Here is a 17895-nt window from a genome sequence, read left to right as displayed (position 1 = left end):
CTCACCCATCCTTTTGGAAGATAGTGCTGATGATAAGGTACTTTGTGGATAAGGTCGGGTTCGAATTCACCCTTAGCCATCTCATTAGGTGATACCGGCCTTTGCATTACCCGGGCCTGATTACTCTGCGACATTGATCCACCTGGTCGTTTGCTGTTAACGACAAAGAAGATGAGGACCAGGGGTGGATGAGCCGATTTGTTCGAGTACGGACAATCGATATTATCCCTGAGGAATTTTTGCCATTTCCTAAGAAATGGAATTTCACACGTAAGTGGTACACTTGTGTTTTTATCGTTTTTGTCAACAATGGAGGCAGGATCTGTAAAGATGTTTTCCTTTTTATTTTTTTAGCGATCCCTTGGCTGCCGAACGAGGTTCCTGACCTGGCTGAATGGTCTCGTAAGTTGGCAGCTTGCTCGACCTATGATAAGTGCCAATGGCGAGACCTGTCCAATGGGAGATGGGAGGCAAAACATCATGGTAAGTGCTTAGTGGCTTGTTTTCTCAAAAAGGTACTTTCTTTTTAGTGCACTAACTCTGCCGCCGTAGGTGTTGGGGAATTTTTCGAGATGAGGTTGTGTCCCCTCGGGGAGGAGGAAAGATTTCCAACCTCAGGGCTGAGAATTGATAGCAAAATAGAAAGCGCCTTCGAAGGGCGAGGATGCTCGAAGTGAAGCGAGCCCTGCTCGGAGGTTCAAAAGAGACGTGTCAGCCGAACCTGCAGCCTTTGAATCCTCTATTTTTGGAAAAACGGTTCCTTTCTTGCCATCGTCTTCCATTCACCTCAAAGGTACTTCGAGGGACAAGGGTTTCCTGCCACCTTCCCCTTCCCTACCGAAGGTACATTGAGGGAAATTCGAGTCCAGGGGCTGAATGAATTGAATGGGGCATCGGGCGACCGTGCTCCCATTAGTAATAATTTTACTAGGGCCGATAAGGCCAACCCAGTAAATGTGTTTTCGACTTTTGACGAATCTTAGCGGCTTATTTCCATGGTGAGTTCTAACAGTCAGTACAAGCTTTTTTAGTTTCGTGCCTTCCCTTTCTTATTGAGCTCCCTTTTCACAAGCCTTTGACAAGCTCAAATCCGAGTTGCTTCATCGTGAAGCCAGGTTGCGGAAAGCTTTGGATGGGGAGAAATCCCTCAGACTTCTTTGCAAGAAGAGGGGAGACGAGTTGGACCATCTGCAGTACGAGGCAGATCGAAGTCGGAACTACGAAAGTTATCTCGAAAGATAGGTAACCTTTATTTCGAGTCGATGTATGCTCTGTATGCTTCCCCTTCTGCTTTCAGAGATTAATATTTCGATATTTTAGCTACAGAGTAAAACAGAGGAGCTGGAACATCTTTGGGGCGAAGTTGGCTGGGTTAAGTATGAGTGTAATGAGATAAAGGCTCAAGTAGATACCCAAGTTGCGGTCTTTAGGGATGCTTTGGCCAAGGTTTCCTCCCTAGAAATGCAACTCCAGAATGCTCGTGCAAACAGCTCGGACCGAACGAGCATAATTGCGAGGCTCGAGTCTGAACTTCTAAAGGTGAAGGCTAAGGTTGTAGATGCTCGTGCTGAAACCGAAGAGATCCGAACCAAGGCTGATAAGAAAGTGGTCGTCTATTTGCAAGATCCTGCCGACGCTCGAGCTAAGCTGAGAGGGGCCCTCGACTGGGAGAGTAGGAGAAAAGAGTATTTTAGGTGTAAATCTCAGAGGGAAACCCTCAAGGAGATTCATGCCAGGAGCTTTGATCTCTTGGAAGAGATAGAGTAGGCAAAGGCAGACGAATATGACGCTAAGTTCCTTTTGTTCGATGCCGAATATAGTGAGAAAGAGGCCGATGAGCCATAGTCCCCGAGGGGGATGCAGATTAGGCCTTTCTTTTTTGACTTTGTATATAGTGCTTTTAAAGAACATTGTAAACAGAGCTTTGTATTTTTTCACATATACGTATTGTGTCGCACCCCCTTTTTCTCCCTCCCCTTTTACAGAGAGGAAAAGGTCCGGATTTTCGATATTTATGGGGGTAATAACTCATTTCCTTTTGGGAATTGGGTATTTTGAAGAGTCTTCAGCTAACGAATTATGGTACGTTAGGGCACCTAGAGCGATTAACTCTTAGATTGGTTTGTGTTACCAGAGATTTAGGGTAAGGGATCGATATAACCTTGAGGGAAAGGTGTTAGGCACCCCTCTTGGTCCACAATTGTAGGTCCCGACCGAACATATATTTATGAATTAGTCCTTTAACAGATAAGTAGTTGAAACAAATAAATAAAACATATTGGAAATTGTATGACTTAAATAATAAGACACAGAATTTGAACAAGTTGTGTGCATAAAAAAGTAAAGTTTTGAAGCAAAGGGGATTTGGGAAGAGGGGTCCTTGGATGCAATTGTGCAACGGTTTTAGCATAATCCCCAAATATGTCAATCTATCCCTAGTAACATCTACCTGTCAATTAGCCACCTAGGTGATGCTACGACCCTAGTGCTCTTCTTTCCATTAATTACAACTTAGCAATATTCTCCTAGCATAATTTAGCGTTAACCCTTAGTTTTATAATAGTGGATAAATACAAAAACTCAAGAAATGTTTGAAGTGACATTAGAAGCACAACCGCAACTTTAGGCTAGACAGAAAATACAACTGCACTACTAGCTCCCTGTGGAAATTCGATCTCGGACCTCTATTTGGGTAAAAGCTATTGCGACCTGCTCTTTCTACCATAGTGTAGTGTCGAGTCGGCAGCGATCACGCACCCCCGATCCTGAAGGTTGTTGATTCGAAGAAATTCATACAAAAGTCGTTCACGTCAAGTGTGGCTCCGAAGCCCATCCCAAAGAAATTCAGAATGCCTAATCTCCAGAAATACAATGGGACCTTGGACCCCAATGAGCTGTCATAGCTTACAATTGTGTCATAAAGGGAAATGACCTAAAGGACGACGAGATCGAATCTGTCCTACTAAAAAAGATTGGAGAAACACTTTTAAAAGGGGCGATGATATGGTATCACAACCTATCCCCAAACTCGATAACTTTGTTCGCCATGCTGGCAGATTCCTTCATAAAAGCACATGTTGGTTCCATCAAGGTGGCTATAAGGAAATCCAACGTCTTCAAAATCAAGCAAAGGGATAACAAGATGCTGCAAGAGTTCTTATCTCGCTTTCAAATGGAACGAATGGAACTACCAACAGTCTCTGACGATTGGGCAGTGCAGGCCTTCACTCAAGGTTTGAACGAGCGAAGCTCGGTAGCTTCAAAGCAGTTGAAGCATAACTTAGTCGAATATCACGTCGTGAATTGGTCGGACGTCCACAACAGATACCAATCAAAGATCACGGTCGAAGACTCCCAACTAGAAGCCCCCTTGGGCTCGATTTATCCTAGCATGCTTCCGGCAAAGGAGCCAAAGCCAAACAAAGAAAGATACCAACCATACACTGGAGATAGAAGAAACGCCCCGAGGCGCAACATACCCCATAGTGACCGAAAGATGGATCAAGGTTAGAATCCTCGAGGACTCGTCAACAGAGCTGGGTTCGATAGGCACACAGGGCTGACGGAGGCACCCCGCTTGTTAGAATACAACTTCAACATCGATATTTCAGATATCGTATTCGCCATCAGTAAAATCAGAGATGCCAGGTGGTCGAGGCTTGTACAATCAGATCCTTCTCAAAGGAACCATAACTTAGTGTGTGAATTTAACGGCACATACAGTCACAAGACTGAGGATTGCCAATAACTCCGGGAAGAAGTAGCCCGATTACTCAGCAAAGGTCACCTCCGAGAATTCCTTAGCGATCGAGCTATAAATCATTTTTGGGAAAGAGAGGCGACCAAGAAGAATGAAACAGACGAGCCACAACATGTCATCCACATAATCGTTGGAGGCATTGATGCCCCACAAGAACCCATGATCAGGAGAACAAAAATATCCATCACAAGGGAAAAGTTAACTCGAGGTTACAAACAAAGGACCGTGCCGTGTCCTCAGAGCAAATATTGAAGACCTACCGAGGCTCAAAGCGTCATCTCCACTGAGGTATAACCATCTCCCTTTTTATTTATTCACAACTAACCTTTATGCAGATGCCCGATCAGAATAGTCGAAGCGCCATACAACTTGAAGGCCTTATGTTCCGAAGGCATATGTTGAACTCTTTTCCTTCGACCGGGTTTTTATCCCAAAAAGGGTTTTACTAGCAAGATTTTTAACGAGGCAACATCCATATGCTACCTAAGGAAGACTCAACAAGTATTTAAGGCTTCTCTTCCATCAACCTCGAATAGGGGGGGGGGGCATCCCTCGGAGGTCACCTGCTCGGAGAAGCCAAGATGTGCTAAATGGGATCTCGATAGGAAAATGATGTACCAGGCTAAACGGTCAAACGAATCGTGTCCGTATAGAATAACCGAGTCCTTGACAACAAAAACGTGTAAACTTATACCAAGTAATCAAATAATACTTTCCCCTCCATCAAAGCATTCCGTGTTTCAAAGGAGTTCAGTATTTTTTTGCAAAACTCGGGGACTAACGTCAAATATTTGAAGTCGTATGACCTCCGGGTCGGAAGCTTCAAACTCGTAAGCCCTCAATAAAGTCAACATCAAGGTTACAAAAATGGCTCCAGAAGCCCAGAATGTCCCGAACACTCGGGGACTGGCGTCAAAAGCTCAAAACTGTATGACCCCCAGGTCGGAAGCTTCAAACTCGTAAGCCCTCAACAAGGCAATGTCAAGTCTACAAAAATGGCTCCAAAGCCAAGAAAACTTTCAATGTCTCGGGGAATGCCGAGGCCATAAGACCCCATACGGGCAACCTCGACCCCGTTAGACCTTTATAAGGCAAAGCCAAGAACTGTAAGACCTCAAGCAAGGCATGAACTATACTTGTACCAAGTAACCAAAACTGTAAGACCTCAAAGGCATGTAAAAATCATAAGACCTTACAAAAAGGCATTATCTCGACCTTAAAGTTAAGGCTATATATTTGAACTTGTAAGACCCCTAAAAAGGCATACCCTCGATATAGATGCCAAAACTACTTCACTCGGGGACTGAAAGGCTCCGGCCAAACACAATGACTACGGTCACAAGGCTGTACCAGCCAAACTAACGCGACTCGGGGACTCCCGACCGTCACTATAAAATCACAGGCCTTCAATTACTTCGAAAGTACATCGAAAAGAACTGGTTAAACAGGCTACCCTCAACATAGGTAAAAGAGCTTCGAACATGTCAGATCCAAACTATAGTCTTTGAAACACTCAGCCACCGTGCAAAAACTCTCGAGGTGCTCGTTCATCGCCACATAACGACTCACAATCGAGGTTTTTATCGAACCGTCAAAGATTCAGGCAAACACAATTTCAAAAAGTCCTTAACGACGAAAAAATAAAGCCCATATAAAAGGTCGTACTAACCCAATGCGTAAGAGCCACTATCGCCAGCCCATATAAGAGGTCGTACTAATCCAACGCGTAATAGCCACTATCGCCAGCTCATATAAAAGGTCGTACCGACCTAACGCGTAAGAGCCTAAGGGCCAACTTTAAATTAAAAAACTTAAGGGTCAATGAGCTCGAGTGGAAACCCAGCTCGGAGACTGAACCTGAAATAGTTAACTGAACATGCCTAAAAGCAAAAGCTTAAGAGCTCAAACGTCGGCTTATGCTAACAGGTCGTATCGACCAAACGCGTAAGATCCTACGGGCTAGCCCCAGGACCATACTACAAACCTAAGGTTCTTTTTAACTCGAAAACCGGTTCAATCTGGCTAATGACTGACAAATATCGAAGCAAAGGGAAGTACACGTAAAATGAAGCCACAAGGCTTCCTCTTGTTGATACCCAATTTTTCCCTATATATTTTTATAGACATATATACTTTCAAAATATCATATATAAGCATGCACATAGTTTTTATAATTTTTCTATAATTTTAAAGGCTTTAAAATGATTTAGTTCTTCCCCTTTTATTGATAAAATTTCCAATAATTATCCTTAAAATTATTGTTGTGGTAATTTAGCCATATAAATCCTATATTTATGCCAAAATAGTGCTTAAGTATTTTTAATACATTTTTTATAATTGCATTTGCATTTTTTAAAACTAATTTGCATATATTGCAATACCAGCCCTATTAACGTATAATTATATTTTATATGCATAAAATGGTCTTCTATATTTTTAAAATGTTAAATATCTATTTTATATCATTTTAGTACATGAAAACATTTTTTAGAAACAATCTATTATTTATTATAAATTATATAGGGTTAAATTGGCTATTTAAAACCTAGTCAAATTGCATTTCAATTTTAGCCTCAATTAAACCCAATACCCAGCCCAATTTTGGATTAAAATACCCGACCTAAAACCCATCAGATCCTGGCCGTTGATCTAAAAGATCAACGGCCCTCGTTCATTCTTTCCTTTTTTAATTCCAAACGACTCCTAACCCTAACCATTTCTGTACATCGCCGCCCTAAGATCCTCTCTGCTGTCAAAACACTCTCAACCTAACCCTAATCTTCAACCACCGACCTCCCATCTCCGACCATCTCCGGTGACCTCTCATCGTCTCTTAAGCCTCCAATGGCTCCTCTAATGCCATGTTTTTCTTCTCTAAGGTCATCAAGGGCCCAGGGCCATGCCGGCTTGCATCTAGGGTTCATCACCCACCTGTTCTTGGCTACTGTAGTGTGATTTCAAGCAAAATCATGCTGTATTTGCTGCGATCCTTGGGTTTCTAGACATGTTTCTTTGTCTCTATATGGGTTCTTTCGAAACCCTATTTTCTTTTCTATGCCTCCTAGATCTATAAAGATCCAGGATGATTTGAGTTTGTTTCTTGAATGTTTTACACTATCCTTGAGGTTCTTTCCAAAAATCATGTGGTTTCAAGTGTTTTTCATCTTCTTCTGAAACTAGGGTTTTTGAAACTTCTTTTAAAACCTTGTTTAACTAATTCTTTGTGTTTAAACTTTAATTTCTTGCACATTTTGACTGATTCTATGATTTTACTACATCTTTAACTCGTCTATGTTGAAAGCCCTAATTTTCTAGGTTTCCTCATTTGGTTCAGTGTATCAGCATGACTGACCGGTTCTCGTTTTTGAGTTTTTGTGACCATCTTGCCTTGAATATGTTTCTATTGAAGTTCTTAGCCTAACTTACATTGATTCTATGTGCTTATGTTCATCTTGACTTGCCTCTCTCTCATCGAATCAGTATTGTTTAACTTTCGTGCTTTCTAGAGTTATGTGTCGGCCTCTGGTTATCCTTATCTTACTTTATTTATATGCTTAACACTGACTCATGACTCTCTCTTTGATTGATTTTGAGTTCCCTATTTCTTGGCTTGATTTAAAAACTTTCCTTTAGACCTTCGATTCTTCCTGTTTAAACTTGGCTTATTTGCTTATTCATGGGAACCTATGTTATTCTCCTTAAATCAGTATTATTTCGAGTCCTTGACTCACTGATTTGCTATATGCCGATTCTCGATTATTTCCATATTCTGCAACCTTATTTACTTTTCTTACCTTATTTGGTTAGCTGTGTTATTTATTAATTCTTCATTAACTGTTTCCTTGTATATTTACCCCTAATTGTCTATTTTGTATTTAATGCCTTACTTGATTTTCTTTCCTTAAACATGTCCTACACTTTACCGCTGGTTAATTACCCCTTAATTAAGGGAGTACTTGCATTGATTTGATTCTAATTAGTACATGGTTCCATAATTATTGCTGAACTTTGATTCTTGCCTTATTTTCTACCTGGTTTCAAACTATAAGTACCCCGCTCTTTCAATAACACAACACACGAACACATTGGTTCAAAACTCTCTTTCTTACGCTCAAAGCTTTCTGCTCTCTTTTGTGTTACTTACTACTGTTCTATGTTAGCCGGTTGCAAGCCAAGACTAGCTATTAGGTTCTCTTTCACTTTGTGTTTACTATCACTTTACTGGTATGTTCTAATTTCAATTTCAAGTCCCAAAACAATATGCTTCTCCTACTACTTCAATTTGTCATGTTTCTAATATGCTTCTATCAATGTTTTTGTTGTTCAACCTGCAACAAACATGTCTACTTCACTATCTTCTTTACTGCATGCTTCTGAATATACCCTTTTAGGATTAGCCTGCTCATGAATCCCTTTCTAGTATACCCTAATGTGACTATGTTTCTCTGATTTCTGCATGCACCTTCCTATGTAAAGTAGTTGGCTACCCTAAGTCTGTTTGATTCTTTATTAACTCTTAAGTTCTTGTACCTTAAAATCCCTTGAAACCCTTTCAAGGCTTCTCTGATTTTGTACCCATGTGCATCTGTGCTTGTTATGTGCCCTATACTTACCCCAAATCCCCATTACCCCTGAGTGAATGTGTGTACCTGTTAGATTCCATGTATTGAAGTGCTGATGGACCTCTTCTGGTTCTGTATTTTGTTTGGTTGATTGTTGATCACCTTACCCTTTTCAAAATTGTCTTATTTAATAACTCCTTATGTTGTTTTTACAAAACTATTTCAAGCAAATCTCTTTTAATATTGTTTTCCTACTGAAACCCTTTCAAACTATGTCAAGCACTCTCACTCTTCTCCTAAGTCCCTAGGTTTTGCCCCCTCTAGTGTGTGTACTGCCTTGGGATCCTTTTGAGATCCCTCTGAACTCTAGCATACTGAGGTTGGCCCTTCCACAGTGCACTCACTCAATTTGGTTACAAAGTCTAGGTGTGAGCACTGCCCGGGATCCTCGAGATCCTTAGGGAACTCTGACGCGCCTAGACAATGATATTGTTTATGAAATTGGCATTTGAGGCTATTGGAGGTTTGGGAAATCACTTGGGCCTACTTTAGGCTCCCTATAGTGTAACTTTTTTTTATCTCTATATGTAATTCATTCATCTGGTTTGCAATAATTTGTAAACGAATATTGTGGTGATTAGTGAAAAAGGGTGGGTAGTTACATATTTATGGGGTAATATGGGTAGAAACCATGCATATAGGATTTTATATTTGCTATGTTTGCCTTACCATGTTAGAAATCATGCCTATAGGTTTCTAGTGGTTCCGATAATAGAAATCATGTCTATAGGTTTTTAAAATCAACTTCACAAGTAGATACCATGCCTATAGAATGTGATCCAGTTCAACATTTGTTATAACGGGTAATTACGTTTGTTTTCATTAAATATCATGCCTACAAGTTTCTAACATCAGCTCTTAACAACTAGATATCATGCTTATAGGGAACAACATCAGAAATTCTACCTATAGATCTAAAATCAGTTTAGTTTAAATAAATCAGTTCATTTCATGTTAGTTTACTTTGAAACTGGTCTAATCAGTGGTTTGTTTTCCTTAAATGAATTCTTTCGAGTACTGCCCTAATTTAGTATTAGAAAGCATGCCTATAGGAATTCAAGAGTCTGTTTTTTTAAAATCTGCCTACTGTTTTACTATATCAAATGTAGTTATCATGCTCTTGGGACACCACTATTCAAAGTTTAGGCAATCCTATAGGGCGAGTTTAAATTCTGCAACTCCGAAACTGTATTTCTACTACTTGAAGTTGTTCAGATTTAACAGGTCTAATCAGTAGGCAAGTTAAATAGGATCCTTCACATATTGGCCTAATTCAGTACTTTATAACCTCTGCTCACTTAGATATCATGTTCTAGGATTTGTTTTCTTAAGTGTTTGAATGTTGTTTGAAGACGTGCACTTATGTGATATGCTTGAGGAGGTAACTGTGAGCCTCTAACTTGATTTATATGCTGTCCTAAATTGTTCTTGTCTGTCGCATAGAATTTTCTCCTTTTAAGCAACTTAGGGGTTGTCTAGAACTGCCCAGCTTTAGAGGTCCTAAAATACCTCCAGGACCACAAAGAAGAGATGGGTAGTGCACGCGTAGGAAATTGTCAAGGTTATTAGAACGCTTTAGGCTATGACCAAGGGGAGGGACTTGGGTAGAATGGGATATGATGAGTGCACGCAAATGTCACGTGTAGCCCCTAATTGAGGAGTATTTACCGGAATTTGCATGGGGTGATCCTGTAGGCTAGCCAACCTAGGACCCCTCTTCCTAAATCCCTTTTGCTTACAAACTTTACTTTTTTATGCACACAACTTGTTCAAATTTTGTGTCTTATTATTTGAGTCATACAATGCCCAATATGCTTTATTTATTTGTTTCAACTACTTATCTGTTAAAGGAATACTTCATAAATATAAGTTCGACCAGGACCCATAGTGGTGGACCAAGAGATTGAAAGCTACTGGTTACATCACTCATGTTCCCGCAGTGACTTTAGGAAATCCATCCCAATGGGTCAATCCGAACAAAACTTGTGCACACCATTCCGACATGAAGGGGCACACCACTGCTGAGTGACAAACATTAGAGGATAAGATCCAGATGCTAATTGACAACAAGGTCATACTGGTGAAGGAAGCCGCACCTAATGTCCACAACAATCCCCTCCTTGATCATAGAGGTGATGGTGTACATATGATAGAGACGAATGAAGAATGGGACCCTGAGGGGTCGATTGGGCTTATTCGAGAGGGCGATGACTTTAAAGATGCAGTCATCCTCACTCCTATTGTGGTACAAACTTAGTCACTAATTGAGGTTGAGGTAAATGCATCAGCTCCATTTGAGGTAGAGGTGGCTCCGCCCATGGCCACCCCCGCTCCACTTGAAGTAAAAGTGGTCACACCTTTCACTGTGATGGTAACAACCACACCCCCATTCAACTCAAAAGCAATACCCTGAGATTATGTTGCCGAGGCTTGGTGGAAAGGGAAGGCCAAGGTAGAGGAATCTGATGCTGCACAAGGAATGACTAGAATTTGAAGAGTCTATACACCTGAACATTTGGGAGGTTCAAGTAAGGAAGCCACTACTAGGCAACCTATCACTGAGACCGGACCAGATGACCTGTGGAGGAAAGTATAGGCAAAGGAGTATTCTGTTGTTGACCATATGAATAAAGTCCCTGCTCAGCTATCTATCCTGTCACTATTGCAAAATTCAGAGGTACACAAGAACGCTTTAATAAAGGTGCTAAGCGAGGCTTATGTACCCAACAACATCACTAGTAGAGAAATGGGCAACATGGTTGGGCAAGTGCTAGAGAGTCATAAGATTATCTTCCACGAAGATGAGCTAGCACCTGAGGGTTTGAATCACAGTCGAGCATTGCATATCACAGTGCAATTTGAAGACAAGTTCATTGCCAGGGTCCTGGTTGACGGAGGTTCAAGCCTAAATATTTGTCCGCTGGATACTCTAAAAAGGTTGGACAAAGGTTTTCATGAAATACGGGTAGGAAGCATGAATGTGAAAGTTTTTGATGGGTCCTAGAGGGCCACGATTGGGGAAATCAACCTTTGCTTGCATATGGGGCCAACTTGGTTCGATGTCGAATTTTAGGTACTCGACATACCGACCTCATATAACCTTCTGTTGGACCGACCATGGATCCATGCCACTGTATCCGTGCCTTCCACACTACATCAAGCCGTGAAGTTCAAATGGAACCGTCAGGAGGTAATCATTCACGGAGATAGAAGTAACCCCATTTACACTAGTCAAACCATCCTGGCCATTGGACATAAAAGGAGGCTAGGAGGGGAAACCTATCATTACATTGAACGTGTCAATGCCGTCGAGAAAGATAGATGGTGTAGTGGCAAAATAGAAAGCATATTGGCATGGTCTAGATATGAACCCGACAAAGGGTTGGGAAAGAACCTCAAAGGTATCACTAAACCAATACAGCTAAAGGGTCATGGTACTACCTTTGGGCTCGGATATCAGTATACATGGCAAGAATACAATTATTGGTCGCCTCCGTGGCGCGGAATGTATTACCCTATCGAGCAACCAGTGCCACATCTAGATCAAGCTTTCCACCAAGACGATATAATATAGTGAACCATAGAAGAAGAAGAATTAGCTGGGTTGAAGAATCTGTTCTTGAAAGATGAAGACATGGACTATAGTGCCATAATTGAGGAGGAGGAAGAAGGCCTTACTATTCAGACTGTGAAGAAGAGAGATGTTCTCAAGAACTGGACCGCCACACCATCTCGAGCCAGCCGAGTCCCTAGGTAGCTTAGCATAATTTATTTCTATAAGCTATTCTAGGCATTTAAGATTTCTCGTAATTTTTTTTTAAGATTTACTTGTTTCAAATAAATGCTCGATTCATCGAGTCGTACTTTGTCTAGATGATTTTTCAGTCTTAATCAAATGAATTTGCTCTTTATTATTCACTACTATCTTTTCACTTTTCTTTTCTACAACATTATTATTATTTTTCCTGATGAACCATTGACTGTGACATGTAATAAGGCAACGCAATATGAGAATAGTGATTCAGAGGAAGAAGATGAGATACCCTAGGAAATTGTTAGGGAGGTTGAAAATTTTGAGAGCGTAAGTCGAACCTGGACAAAACAGAAGCAGTAAATTTGGGAGATGCCGAGACCGTCAAGCAGACTCGCATCAGCATCTATATTTCACCGACAGAGAAGGAAGAGTACATTTGGTTTCTAAAAAGAGTATGAGGATATTTTTGCTTGGTTATATGATGACATGACCGGCTTGAACACATCTATAATGGATCACAAGTTGCCCACTAATCCCATGTGTCCTCCAGTCAAGCAGAAACTCTGAAAGTTCAAACCAGACATGAGCTTGAAAATCAAGGAGGAAGTTACCAAGCAGATCAAAGCCAAAGTTCTCAGGGTTGTTGAGTACCCAACCTGGTTAGCTAAAATTGTTCCAGTTCCGAAGAAGGATGGGAAGGTTAGAGTATGTGTTGATTAACCGGAATTTAAATAGAGCAAGTCCCAAGGACGACTTCCCATTGCCAAATATACACATCCTGATCGATAATTGCGCCAAACTGAACTCCAATCCTTTGTAGATTGCTTCGCGGGTTATCACCAAATTTGGATGGATGAAGAAGATGCAGAGAAGACAGCTTTTATTACACCTTTGGGTGTATACTGTTACACGATGATGCCATTCGGTTTGAAGAACGTTGGGGCCACTTACATGAGAGCCATGGCAACCATCTTCCATGATATGATACATCAAGAAATAGAGGTGTATGTGGACGATATCATTATCAAATCCAAGAGGGCCGCAAATAACATAGTAGACTTGAGGAAGTTCTTTTACAGACTAAGGAGGTACAACTTGAAATTGAACCCTGCAAAGTGTGCATTCAGGGTTCCCGCATGAATATTATTGGGATCATTGTTAGTCGTCGAAGGATCGAGCTAGATCTGTCTAAAGTCAAGTCTATTCAGGAGTTACCACCACCTAAGAGCAAAAAGGACGTGATGAGCTTCCTAGGATGTCTCAACTATATCAGTCTCTTCATAGAAAAATCCACAGTTATATGTGAACCCATCTTCAAGATGCTGAGGAAAGATACTGAAACAAGCTGGACGGAGGATTGTCAGAAAGCTTTTGACAAGATCAAGGAGTACCTATCTACACCACCAGTTCTGGTCCTGCCAGAATTAAGACGACCTTTGCTACTCTATCTATCTGTATTAGATGGAGCCTTCGGATGTGTTTTAGGACAACATGAAGTGATAGGAAGAAAGGATAAATCCATATATTACTTGAGTAAGAGTTCACACCTTATGAAGTACGGTACTCTCTACTTGAACGCACTTGTTGTGCTTTGACCTGGACAGCTCAGAAGTTGAGGCATTACTTCTATGCCTACAATACATACCTCATATCCAGGATGGACCCTCTAAAGTACATATTTCAGAAACCCATGCCTATTAGGAAGTTGGCTAAATGTCAGCTACTATTACGTGAGTTCGATATCGTCTACGTGACTCAAAAGGCGGTCAAAGGAAAAGCATTGGCAAATCATCTTGCTGAAAATCCGATGGGAGGAGCATACGAGCCTTTGAAAACATATTTTCCTGATGAAGAAGTGTCATTCGTAGGGGAAGACATTACCAAAGCATATGACAGTTGGAGGATGTACTTTGACGGAGCTGCAAATTTCAAAGGAATGGGCATTAGAGCAGTTTTGGTATAAAAAACGGGTCAACATTATCCGGTATCTGCTAAACTCAGATTTTCCTATACCAACAACATGGCGGAGTACAAAGTTTGCATACTAGGACTCAACATGGCAGTCGACATGAACATTCAGGAGTTGCTGGTGATCGGTGATTCAGATCTGCTTGTGCACCAGGTACAAGGAGAGTGGACTACCAAGAATTCCAAGATATTGCCTTATCTACACCATGTGCAAGAACTAAGAAAGTGGTTCACGAAGATAGAATTCAAACATATGCCTAGAATTCAAAATGCATTTGCCGATGCATTGACTACTTTGTCATCTATGATACAACACCCAGATAAGAATTACATTGATCCCATTCTGGTGAGGATCCATAATCAACCATCGTATTGTGCTCATGTCGAAGAAAAGGCAGATAGAAAGCCTTGGTTCCATGACATCAAAGAGTACTTATCAAAAGGAGAATACCCAGAGCATGCAAATCTCACTCAGAAACGCACACTCCAGATATTGTCAAATCACTTCTTCCACAGCGGAGGGAACTTGTATAGAAGAACTCCTAATTTGGGTTTACTAAGATGTGTTGACGCAAATGAAGCTTCTAAGCTACTTGAGGATGTGCATGTTCGGACCTGTGGCCCACACATGAATGGTTTCGTCTTGTCTAAGAAGATACTCAGGGCATGTTACCTTTGGATGACCATGGAGACGGATGCATTCAGTATGTCCGCAAATGCTTTCAATGTCAAGTGCATGCCGATATGATAAAAGTGCCGCCAAATGATCTCAATGCAACGAGCTCACCTTGGCCATTCGCTGCTTGGGGAATGGATGTTATTGGTCCAATTGAGCCCACTGCTTCAAACGGACACAGGTTTATTCTTGTAGCCATTGATTACTTCACAAAATGGGTTGAGGCTATATCTTACAAAGTTGTAACAAAGAAAGTCATCGCAAATTTTGTCAAGGATCGTATCGTTTGCCGATTCGGGGTTCCCGAGTCCATTATTTCTGATAACGCCGCCAATCTCAACAATGATTTGATGAAGGCCATGTGTGAAACTTTCAAAATCAAGCACAATAATTCCGCAGCCTACAACCTCAGATGAATGGATCCGTAGAAGCCTCCAACAAAAATATTAAGAAGATACTAAGGAAAATAGTAGAGAACCACAAACAATGGCATGAGAAGATATCCTTTGCTCTATTGGGGTACCGTACCACGGTTTGCACATCAACTGGGAAAACTCCCTACATGCTGGTTTATGGTACCAAAGTTGTCATCCCAACCGATGTGGAGATTCCTTCTTTAAGAATCATACAGGAAGCCAGGGTAGCTGGTATTAAAGAAAATCTTCTCGCTTCAAGATGAAGCCAAAGGGAAATTCTCTCCTAACTAGCAAGGTCCGTACATGGTTCACAGGGTACTAATAGGAGGAGCACTCATACTTGTAGAAATGGACGGAGAAGTCTGGCCAAAACCAATCAATTCAGACGCAGTCAAAAGATATTATGCCTAGATTATTTAAATTTCTTCTCGGATGTAATTGAACTACGCTTGACATGATTCCCGTCTAAGAGGGGATACATAGGAAGCCTTATGGGTTCGGTCATATCATAATAAAATTTTCATTCCCCCCCCCCAAGTTCAGAAACTGGGGCAGAATTTTGAGGAGGGCCCTCAAAATTCCGGAGCAAGTCCAGCTAACGCCATCACATACCAGAAAGTCAGTTAAGAAACTGGGGCAGAATTTTGAGAATTCTGAAGAAGATTCAGCAAGGCCTATTATCCGCAAACAGTCAAAGATCATCTACAGAATTGGGGCAGAATTTTGAGGAGGACCTTCAAAATTCCAATAAGAGAGCTGCAACGCCTTTGAGATATGTTATAGTCACTGGTTCATCTAAAATTACTTAATGTATCAACATATTTCTAAATAACTCTATTTTTATCAATAATTGCATATTTTTCGAAAACTCTATTTCCATAAAAGTCAGATGCCACCCACGGGAACTTGAAAGGTTTTCAGGATGGAGCAAAGCGAAGGCTGGGAGATGAAGCACGAACCAACCTCCCCCTCACAAAACTTACAATTTTTCTTTGAACGCAGGCACATCTGACATAATGATCACATCCGCAAATCTATGCACGTAGCAAGATCACTATCAATCAGGCCATCAGACACCGAATATACATCTCCAGCTAAGAAATATACCACTTTTATTTGCTGCCTCTATCTGCATTAGGCTAATCCTTGCCTCCCTACTTGCATGAGACTAATCCCTGCTTCCATATTTGCATGAGGCTAATCCTTTCCTCTATATCTGCATGAGGCTAATCCTTGCCTCACTAGTTGCATGAGGTTAATCCTTTCCTCCCTACTTGCATGAGGCTAATCCCTACCTCTATATTTGCATGAGGCTAATCCCTGACTCCATATCTGCATGAGGCTAATCCTTGGCTCCCTACTTGCATGAGACTAATCCTTGCCTCCCTACTTGCAGGAGGCTAATTCCCTCTTCCCAATTTGTGTGAGGCTAATCCTTGCCTCCATATTTGCATGAGGCTATTCCTTGCCTCCATACCTGCATGAGGCTAATCCCTACCTCCCAATTTGCATGAGGCTAATCCTTGCCTCCATACCTGCATGGGGCTAATCCTTGCCTCCACATTCGCATGGGACCAAGCACTGTCCCTTTTTGCACAGATATTACTCTATTTCACTATCTATTTGTTTTCCAATCGAGCTAAGCGCTGCCCTCCATTTCACAAGACTAAGACTTGTCTTGTTAACATCATATTGCATATCATGGGCTGAAATATCGCCAATCTATCCAAAGACATCATAGTCTAAAAGACATCATCTTCATAGCCGTAAAACAACATGCCATGGCATGAGGATCTCTCAAATTTGCATATCATTATTCAAAGACGCCATTGTTCGGAGGCACCATCTTCGGGGCCAAAGACCATCATTTCATGGCCTGCGAATCCCTCACTAAGCAATCATGGCCCAGGACGTCATCTTTAACCATCCTAAGAAAAACTTCATGGTCCAAAGGGAATTTGCATCATGTTTAAATTTTCGTAAATACATGTTTGTAGCATATTTTATCTGCAAGTAACCAGTAAGCAACTGCTATCCTAGCAGGAGCGATCTCGCTCCAATTCCTTCAACTGTCCTGAGCCTTAGCTGCTCACCATAGCTGCTTCGACACCTCGTGTCTGTTCTTGCAATATTTCCAAAGCATCCTGCCCGGTCAAAATTGGCCATCATTTCTTTACCCGAAAACTCTTTCATCCTTCCCGGGTAAAGAGGGGCAACTGTTGATACCCAATTTTTCCTATATATTTATATAGACATATATACTTTCAAAATAACATATATATGCATATATAAGCATGCACAAGGTTTTTATATTATTTCTATAATTTTAAAGGCTTTAAAATGATTTAATTCTTCCTCTTTTACTTATAAAATTTCCAATAATTATCCTTCAAATTATTGTTGTGGTAATTTAGCAATCTAAATCCTATATTTACGTCAAAATAGTGCTTAAGTATTTTTAGTGCATTTTTTATAATTGCCTTTGTATTTTTTAAAACTAATTTGTATATATTGCAATATAGCCCTATTAACGTATAATTATATTTTATATGCATAAAATGATCTTCTATATTTTTAAAATATTAAATATCTATTTTAAATAATTTTAGTACACGAAATTAATTTTCAGAAACCATCTATTATTTATTATAAATTCTATAGAGTTAAATTGGCTATTTAAAACCTAGCCAATTTGCATT

This window comes from Nicotiana tabacum, chromosome 6, assembly GCF_000715075.1.
Source record: "Nicotiana tabacum cultivar K326 chromosome 6, ASM71507v2, whole genome shotgun sequence".
NCBI classification, from domain to species: domain Eukaryota; kingdom Viridiplantae; phylum Streptophyta; class Magnoliopsida; order Solanales; family Solanaceae; genus Nicotiana; species Nicotiana tabacum.
Note: the sequence above shows the minus strand (reverse complement) of the source record.